Below are 9895 nucleotides of genomic sequence, written 5' to 3' on the forward strand. Positions count from 1 at the left end.
AGTCTTCCAACCTTCTAAGTATTCCTTTATATGTGGTTTCAGAGTTCTGGGACCATCCCCTGTACCTGCTTGGTCGGGTATTCTGTGTTGTTGTTGGCAGAGCTCTCTGCTATACGTCCACCCGATCCGCCATCTTGTTTGTTCCTAGGATAATTCTTTTTACTGAGACTTACAGTTATGTAATTCCTGATAGTTTACAAAGATTGTCCAGTTGATGCTCCCAGTCATTAGGGATTATTGTGATTAGGAATTCCAGCTCAGATCTTCTCTCAGTGTAATGCTGTTGTCATTATACTGTACTCCATTAATGGTGCTTTTTACTTTCAGTTGAGTGCTATACAAACTTCAAATTGCCTACTTTTGAAATTTTGCAGTTTCTTTCCCTTTACAAATGTTTTCTCTTAATTTTAAATAAATTTAAATAGTTTTAAGTCATGAGAGAGAAAGTATAATATATGAATATTTGAGCAGTAAATAGTATCAAGTAAAACAGCAGAGTTAATGTCATTCATATTTTATGATATACTAGTCATTATGGTACATGGTAATTAAGTCTATGTGTTTAGCATCAATACTAGAACTATTTCATTTTTGAATTGGACAAGTCCTATAGAGGACTAATGAGGAAAAGTTCTTTTTCTTTTTTTGGTCCACAATCCACATGCACGTTCACAGCCTCAAAAACTATACTTAAATCTTTAGTACATCTATACATAATTTTTTTTTTTTTTTTTCTCCACTGTACTCTTCTGTTACTCTCTAGGAACTCTATGAGGTGGAACTGACTCTATGACACTTAGCAACAACATAATTATTTTTTGCCTTTTTTTTTTTTTTCAAAAGGTTGCTATGATTCACAAAATTGATCACATAACCTGATACTGGGTTTTAGAAGTTTCAAAAAGTCTTTTCTAGTCTAATTCCTTCTTTTTCTAAGGTGTAACTAGATCCATGAAGGAGAAGTGATTTTTCTAAGATCTTCTAATTAGTTAATTGCAGTACAGGACCAAAAAATAAGGAGACCGGACTCCCGGTGTTGTATTATAATTTAATGACTTAACATTACTGTTTTATACAGCTAGTCAAGGTATTTCTCTGGACAGGTAGAGCAGAGGAGTGATTAACTGAAGGCACAGGAAATTTCTCTGAGGATTCTCTGAAGACCCTGTGCATAAAACTCAGGTCCCTCCATGCTTTAAGATGCCTCGCTTCTGTGTGGTTTTCCTAAGGACATCTAGTAGTTGTTCCTGCATTTGTTTTTCTATTGTGATGCTTTCTTTTCATTCAGGAGATGAGATTGGATAGGGCAGCGTGTACATACAGTCCTGTCGAGACTTTGTCTGTTGTCCATTCTCACTGTGGAAGTTATACTATTTATTGTAAAGGTATCCTTTATCCTAAAAAAAAAAAAAAAAAAATTCAGGATGAAGATTATTTCCTTGACTCTGTGAGTGAGTAAATGATTCAAATTACTAGCAGCCACAAAGCTTCTTTAATATTAATTAGTGGGAGCTTGTTTGTTGTTGTTATTAAGTGCTATTGAGTTGGTTCTGACTCATAGCAACCCTCTTTAGGGTTTCTGAGGGTTTACATCATTGCAGGAATAAAAGCCTCATCTTTCTACCATGGAGCAGCCAGTGGGCTCGAACTGCTGACCTTGTGGTTTTCAGTCTAGTGCTTAGCCTACAGAACCACTGCTCCCAGGGAGCTTGTTATGCCACCAACAAAACCTAATATAAAGACATTGAGAAGAGGAGAGGCAGTATAAATTTAAATTCTTCCCTTTTCTACTTTATACATTTTTAAGAGAAGCAATGAGTGTACATAAAATTCTTAAAGGAATCAAATTAAAATGTTTACTTTACTTTAAAATAGGTTGCCACAAGTTGGATTTTGCTAATGATGTATTTCTGTTTTAGAATGTATCCATAAAATATGTTTACTATATCATGCAGTTATATGTAACAGTAGACATAGGAGTGCTGGTGGTACTGTAGGATAAGCACTGGACTGTTTACCACAAGGCTGGCAGTTCAAACTCTTCAGCTACTCCCCAGGAGAAAGATGAGGCTTTCTGCTCCTGTAAAAATTCACAGCCTTGGAAACCCTATTAGTCAGAACTGACTCTATGGCATTAAACAACATCAACAGCAGAAGAAATGTGCAAGGAAATGTACTATTTCTTAGATTTCTAAATCTATTTTAGATTGATTTAAGATTTATTTTGTATTTAAATCAAAGGTTTTAAAAAAATTATTATTATTATTTTTAATTGTGTCTAATGTGATCAAGGGAGCCCTGGTGTGCCACTGTGTGGCACTGGACTGCAAGGTTGGTTTGAACCTCAAGGTTAGCGGGCCAAGTTCCCCAGCTACTCCTCTGAAACGCTATACAGGATCACTATGAATTGGAACTGACTCAACAGCATTTAACAACAGTGTGATTAATGGCAGTTCCTGCTTTATCCATCATTTTAGAGGGCAAGATTCAGTGCTATGAAAACAAGAACTGATAGATGTGTGGTAAGCAGGCACATAAAGTATCCACACAATTGACTGAGGTTAGAGTTCCGTGCTGTGCTGCAGGACTTCCTATTTGCTGTTTAAAGGCAGTGTGGAGCCACTGTTGTATAAATAACACTGAGCTTAGAATCAACTGACCTGAGTTCTAGCTGTGGCTCTGCTGCACTCTAACGATAGGCCAAATGATGAGGCTTATTTTAACAACAAATAATTTCAACAAGAGGAGATCTATTAAATATATTATAGAAAACCAAGATAATTGAAATACTATGCTGCCATTTTTGTTGCAATGTATGTTTAAGATGGTTGCCTTACATTGTGTGTATAAAATTAGTTTATAAAACAGGAATTACAGCAGTCTTTTTATTATTTTTTGGAAAAGGAAATTATCATCTCCCCCACCACCACTTCACCACACACACCTCAGTATGAAATACTACCTTGTATGTAGTTTTAAAAAAATCACAGTTTTGTTTTGCCTAGGAAGTACATAATCTAAATATTACATATTCAAATAGCTGAGGATAGTTTGCTGATACATAGCATTCGAACTCTGATGATGCCGCTGGACTTCATTTATTTTTTATTGTTTTTATTCTTTGAATGTTTAATCTTTAGAGCTACTATAATCTATCTTTTTATGTTAGGAGAAATGAATATTTAATTGCACATGGTTTTCATATTTTTAGTAGAAGTCATGTGGATTGACAGCCTTTGAAACTTTAACATTGTGTAATATGCAGGTGCATTTGTTGTTTATAGAAATGTCTAATCCTTGTTTAAAATTTAGTATGTAGTGTGCCATTTTGTAAGCCTCACATTCCATAAAGTAATTAGCCTTTAAAGTAAGATTGCCTTTTATCTCACTTTTAGTATAAACTCTTCCATCTGGGAACCTTCTCTTTTATGTGCTTGTTCAGTGGTCTTTGTACTTCAGCACTCTAATATTAAACATTGTCCGTAACAATGAAGATCAGTAAAAATCACAGTAGGTTGAACAAAGCAGCATTGTCAAGAGAAAAGTTGGAGCTTGGTGAATGGTGAGTGCATCATGACATTTGCCTCTGTTCTTCTGTGTGTTTGTGTGTGTGCATGTGAGCACACGTGCTTGCGTATATGTGTACATACAACATTGCTGAAGAGTAAGATAGGTGTTTTACAGGGAAGTTTTTTTTAGATGTTGATTGTAAAATAATAGTTTTATTGTGAAATTGTATTTTAAAAACAGTAAACAAACACCCTTATTTGACACATTATGTAATTATTGTTTCCTTTTGGGTTCTGATTGTATTTGGTGTTGGAAGAGTGCTTGGTTGGCTTTTATATACCTCTCTTTCTAGGAAATGTAGTGTTGGAGTGGAAAACATTGTTATTTAAAAAAATATTGGTATCAAATTATTTAACTTTATTGCTTTCATTAGTATTTAATTACTAAACTCTGAGAATATTTTTCTACGTTTAATTTATTTTGCTGTGGTTGTTTTCATAGCAAAACATATACCAATTCAACTCTTTCTACATGTACAGTTAGGGACATTGATTACATTCTTTGTCTTGTACAACCATTCTCATCCCTCATCCTCCTTTTCTGAGTTGTTCCTTCTTGATTAACATAAACTCTGTAACCCCTAATGTTCTTACTTAATCTTTCGAGTTGCTATTGTCAGTTTGATCCCAAAATATAGTTCTTCAAAGAGTGTAGTGCTCCAGGCAGACCTTCTCACCAGTTAAGCTAAACTATTAAAGAACATATAACCATTTGCTGTCATGGCAACTCCACATGTGTCAGAGTAGACTTGTACTCTATGAGAGTTTTCAGTGACTAAATTTTTGGAAGTTGATTTTTGTTGTTAAGTGCCATCAAGTTGATTCCAACCCACAGTGACCTTGTATAGGGTTTCCAAGAAGCAGTTGGTGAGCTTGAACCACCAATCTTTCAGTTCAAACGACTTTTCAGTCTGACGCATTAGCCCACAGAGCCACACCAGGACTCCTTGGAAGTAGATTACCAGGCCTTTATATCGAGGTGCCTCTAGGTGGACTCAAATCTGAAACCTTAAGTTAGCAGCTGAGTACAATCACTGTTTTGTATCACCCTGGGACTCCACATATGTTGTTGTTGTTGTTAAGTGCCGTTGAGTCAGTTCCAACTCATAGCGACCCTGTATAGGGTTTCTGAGAAGCTGCTGGTGAGTTTGAACTGCTGACCTTACGGTTCAAACTGACCTTGTGATTCAGTGCTTATCCTTCAGCACCATACTAGGACTCCAGGGCTCCACATATATATCAGTAATTCAATCATCTGTATAGTTACACTAATCAATTGAATACTATTATTTGGTTTTAGAAAACACAGTTATGGCAGTGCAGTGGGTTGGCAATTGAAATTCGCCAGCTGCTGTGAGGGAGAAAAATGAAACAGTCTGTTCCCATAAAGGTTTACATCTTCCAAAGCCCTATAGGGTAGCTATAAATTGGAACAGACTACGGCAATAGGTTAAGGGTTAACTTTTAAGAAAACAGCAAAAATAATTTTTCTTTGTAAGTTTTGATTATGGTAGATATTATGGGCATTAAAAAAATTAGTACCAGACATTGTTTTGGCTTTCAAGGTATAAAATCTAGGTGGAAAGACAGAGTTCTTGAAACAATTCTTGAAATAATTGAAACCATTAGAGTGCTCAGAAGTATTTTCCAAATAAAAAGGACATTAAGAAACTCAGACATTAAAAACATAAGAGTGGGTTAAGAAAAATTGAACTTTGGAAGGCCATTAGAATTGGGTTAGTGGAAGAGAAAGTATTTCAAAAGAGATATTACAGTATAAATAAAGAAATTAGTGAGTGGTGGTGGTTATGTGCCATGGAGTCAGTTCCGACTCATAGCTACCCTGAAATTAGTTAGACGCATGTAAATCATGGGATAGTTTTAAATGTAAGATTGAAAGTATTCTTTGAATAGTTGTGGGTATAAGGTAGAAAGTATGGCTTAGTACGGGTTGGGCACACTGTAGAGGGCCTGGAAAGCCTAGGTGGTTAGCTAGGATGCTTGAGTGGTTTGTGTTATTTGGTATGATTTTGTAGGTTAATTTTTGAGTCTGGGAATGCCCCTCAATTTTTCCAATAAAAATTAATGGTAAATGCTTTTTTTCCTTTATGCTGTTTTGAGTTTATGAAAGGTTACAAAGGAATGCTCTTTAAGATAATCTGTCTTAATCTGGAGACTGTACTGGAACCTGTCTACCATGAGTAGTCACCGTAGGTATTTCAACTACTGGTGGCATTCAGCATCATAGCAATACATAAGCTTCCACTGTATGGAAAACTGATAGATATTGTTGTTACTGTTAAATGCTGTCAGGTCGTTTCCGACTCATAGTGACTCTGTATACAAAAGAACGAAACACCACCTAGTCCTATGTCAGCCTCATAGTTGCTGCTACGCTTGAGCCCATTGTTGGTGCCATTGTGCCAGTCCATCTTGTAGGGGGTCTCTTTCTTTTTCTCTGCCCCTCTGATTTACCAAGTATTATGTCCTTTTCCAGAGACTCTTACCCCCTGATAATATGTCCAAAGTATGAGACACAAAGTCTGGCCATCTTTGCTTCTAAGGAGCATTCTGGTTGTACTTCTTCCATCACAGACTTGTTTGTTCTTCTAGCAGTTCATGGTACTTTTAATATTCTCCTCCTCAAATGCATCAATTCTTCTATGGTCTTACTTATTTAGTGTGTAGCTTTCACATGCATATAAGGCTATTGGAAATACTATAGCTTCAGTCAGGCACACTGTAGTCCTCAAAATGACATTTTTGCTCTTGAATACTTTAAAGAGGTTTTGTGTAGCCTAATGTGGTTTGTCATTTGATTTGTTGACTGCTGCTTCCATGAGTGTTGATGGTAGATCCAAGCAAAATGAAGTCTTTGAAAGCTTCAATCTTTTCTCCTTTTGTCATGTTATTTATTGGTCCAGTTGTGAGGATTTTTGTTTTCTTTACATTGAGGTACAACCCATACTGAAAGATACGATTTTTGATCTTCATTAGTAAGTATTTTAAGTTCACTTTGCTCTCAGCAAGCAAGGTTGTATCATATGCATATCGCAGGTTGTTAATGTGGCTTTTTCTAATCCTGATGCTAGTTTCTTCTTCAGATTATTTTCTCAGCATATAGATTAAATAATTATAGGCAAAGAATACAACCCTGGCGCATACCTTCCCTGATTTTAAACCATTCAGTGTCCCCTTACTCTGTTCAAATGACTGCTTCTTGGTCTGTGTACAGCTTCCTCATGAGCACAATTAAGTGTTCCAGAATACTCATTCTATGCAGTGTTGTCCATAGCTTGTCATGATTTACACAGTTGAAAGTCTTTGCATAGTCAATAAAGCAGATATAAACATCTTTCTGGTATTCACTGCTTTCAGCCAAGATCCGTCTGACGTCTGCAGTGATATCCCTTATTCCATGTCCTCTTCTGAATTGAGTTTGAACCTCTGGAAGCTCCTTGACAGTGTATTTTTTTTTGAATTAGCCATTTTTGAATTATCTTTAGTAGAATTTTCTTGCATGTGAAATTAATGATAGTATTTGATGATTTCCACCATTCCATTGGGTCACCTCTCTTCGGAATGGGTACAGATAATGGATCTCTTCCAATCAGTTGGCCAGGTAGCTGTCTTCCAAGTTTCTTGGCAGAGATGAGTAAGAGCTTCCAGTGCTGTATCCATTTATTGAAAGACTTCAATTTGTATTTATCAGTTCTCAGAGCCTTGTTCTTTGCCAATGCCTTCAGTGCCCATTGGACTTCTTTCTTCAGTACCATTGGCTCTTGATCATATGTTGTCTGTAGAAATGGTCGGACATCAACCATTTCTTTCTTTCTTTCTTTTTTTTTTTCTTTTTAAAACTGCTTTATTAATTTCACAATATATAACAAGCATGTTTCCAGGCAATAGGTAAAACTCCCTGGATGACAGAAACTTATAGACTGGGTCAAAAGCACAACATTCAATTAGAAGCTGGTAAAAAAGACCCACCAGAAACAAGTAATATCAAAAAATTTACAACAAAGGTATCTTACACATATGTAAGTTTAGGAAGCAGGGGTCTCTCTATTAACTTCAGGAAAAACATCAGGATTCATGGCATAAGGCAAAATTCATCATGATGAATTCATGGTGAGGGGGGTCAGTGCTAATTGCCCTCAGACTATGATTCAATTGCTTTCCCCTAAGTTTTTCCATCAGCTCTCTTACTTCCTCTCCAGTCCTTGCCACATTCTCTTCTCTCATCCTTGCCTGTGGCTCTCCAAGCCTCTGAATCATGTCTCATCTATATTGCAGGATAGGCTACTTAACATGGGGTCGCCTACGACTTCCTCTAGGTATACAGTATTCATCAGCTTCCAAAGGGAGTGTCAAGGGCTCTCCTTTATTAGTGTCTTGCTCTTTTTCTTCATTTTCCTGGTGGATATTTCCCACATGGAGATTTTTTCCCGCTTGTCCCTCTTTGGATTCCATTACTCCTGCTCCGCCTCAGCCTCCCCGGTCCCTGGCCCATTTCTTTTTGATGCAGTGACTTTGTGTATTCCTTCCATCTCATTTTGATTCTTTCTGCATCATTCAATATTTTGCCCAAGAAGTCTTTCAGTATTACAAGTCGAGGTTTAATTTTTTCCCCTAAGTTTGAGACATGCTGAGTATGTCCTTCCCTTTTGATTTTCTAACTCCAGATTCTCACACATTTCATTATAATATATGCTTTATCAAGCTGCCTTTTGAAATTTTCCGTTCAGCTCTTTTACCTCCTAATTTCTACCATATTCTTTAGCTCTACACTGGAGAACATGATTATGAGGTTGACACAGTACTCGGCAGTGTTTCATTCTGTTGTGCATAGGGTCGCTATAAATCGGTACAGACTCGAAGGCACTTAACAACAACAAAATGCTGGAGAGCAAGTTTTAGGATCTCTTTTGACATCCATTTTGATCTTTTCTTTCTTACTTGTCTTCTTAATGATCTTTTGATTTCTTTTTGCATGATGTTCTTGATGTCATCCCTGAAACAACTCTTCTGGTTTTCAATCATTTGTGTCTGATGCATCAAATCTGTTCTTGAGATGATCTCTAAATTCAGGTGGGATATGCTCAAGGTCATATTCTGGTTCTCATTGACTTGTTTTAATTTTCTTCAGTTTCAGCTTGAACTTGCATATGAGCAATTGATAGTGTGTTCCACAGTCTGCCCTGGGCCTTGTTTTGCCTGATGATATGTCACTTTTCCACAGTCTCTTTCCACAGATGTAGTTAATATGATTTCTGTGTTTTCTATCTGGTGAAGTCTATCTGTATAATTGTTTTTTATGGTGTTTAAAAAGTATTTGCATTGTCCAACCTCTCTGGAAAGCAATATGGTGCTTCCTCAGAAGGTTGATAATAGAAATACCTTATGATCCAGCAATCCCTCTAATTGGTATTTACCCACAAGAAATACAAGCCATAACACAAGTAGATATATGCATACCAATGTTCATAACAGCACTATTTACAATAGCAAAAAGATGGAGACAGCCTAAGTGCCCATCAACTGAAATGGAAAAACAAACTGTGGCACACACACACGATGGGATATTATGCTACCTTGAAGAAAAACAAGGAAGCTGCAAGCCACTGCATAACACTGACGAACCTTGAGGACATTATGTTGAGTGAAATTAGTCAGTCACAAAAGGAGAAATACTGCATAGGACCACTTTGTAACAGATTAAGAAAAAGAACCCATACTAAAGGGGCGGGAATTCTTTGCTGGTTACTGGGATGTGGGGGCTAGGAGGAGGGGAGGGAGGGAAAGGCGGAGCACAGAGTAGGGAATAGACACACGATAGTTTGGGTGCTATGGACGGGGGCAATATACAAGAAGGAGGACGGGAATGGAAGAACAAAGCAGATGGGAAAACAATTAGGTAGGTTTGCATGGGCTAAGTGGGACAGAGGCAAATAATGATGTATGCACAACCTTGGAAAAACAGGGCTCTGAGATACAGGGAATTAGACGTGGTTGGACTGGGCAAAATGGGGGAAATAATGTTAAGATGCTTGGCTGTCTTTTGAATCTTGGTTTCCCTTGCATACCATTCATTATAAAATAGACACTTGAGGGAGAGAGAAAGGAATAGCCAGAAATATCACCATAGAAAGTTTATAGGCCATATTCTGCCTATAACTGATTGGAATACCTAAAATGGAGCTACAACATGCCCAGTAAAGGAGGCTTCCTGCAGAGCCTCTGCATTACATAAGACCTTCCAGAATCTTCAGAGATGGGAAATTTCCACTTGAAAGGACAAGCAGACCAGCCTGGAGTGGCTAGAA

The 9895-nt window shown here is 37.2% G+C and overlaps 1 protein-coding gene and 1 pseudogene across 1 annotated transcript in view; one reads left to right on the plus strand and one right to left on the minus strand.

Moving 5' to 3' along the window:
- ATF6 (activating transcription factor 6) overlaps positions 1–9895 on the plus strand; it is a 294776-nt gene that overhangs the window by 79258 nt on the left and 205623 nt on the right. The window lies entirely within an intron of this gene.
- On the minus strand, positions 7663–8042 carry LOC102811318 (annotated as a pseudogene).

Source organism: Chrysochloris asiatica, unplaced genomic scaffold (assembly GCF_000296735.1).
Source record: "Chrysochloris asiatica unplaced genomic scaffold, ChrAsi1.0 scaffold00241, whole genome shotgun sequence".
Classification (NCBI taxonomy): Eukaryota; Metazoa; Chordata; class Mammalia; order Afrosoricida; family Chrysochloridae; genus Chrysochloris; species Chrysochloris asiatica.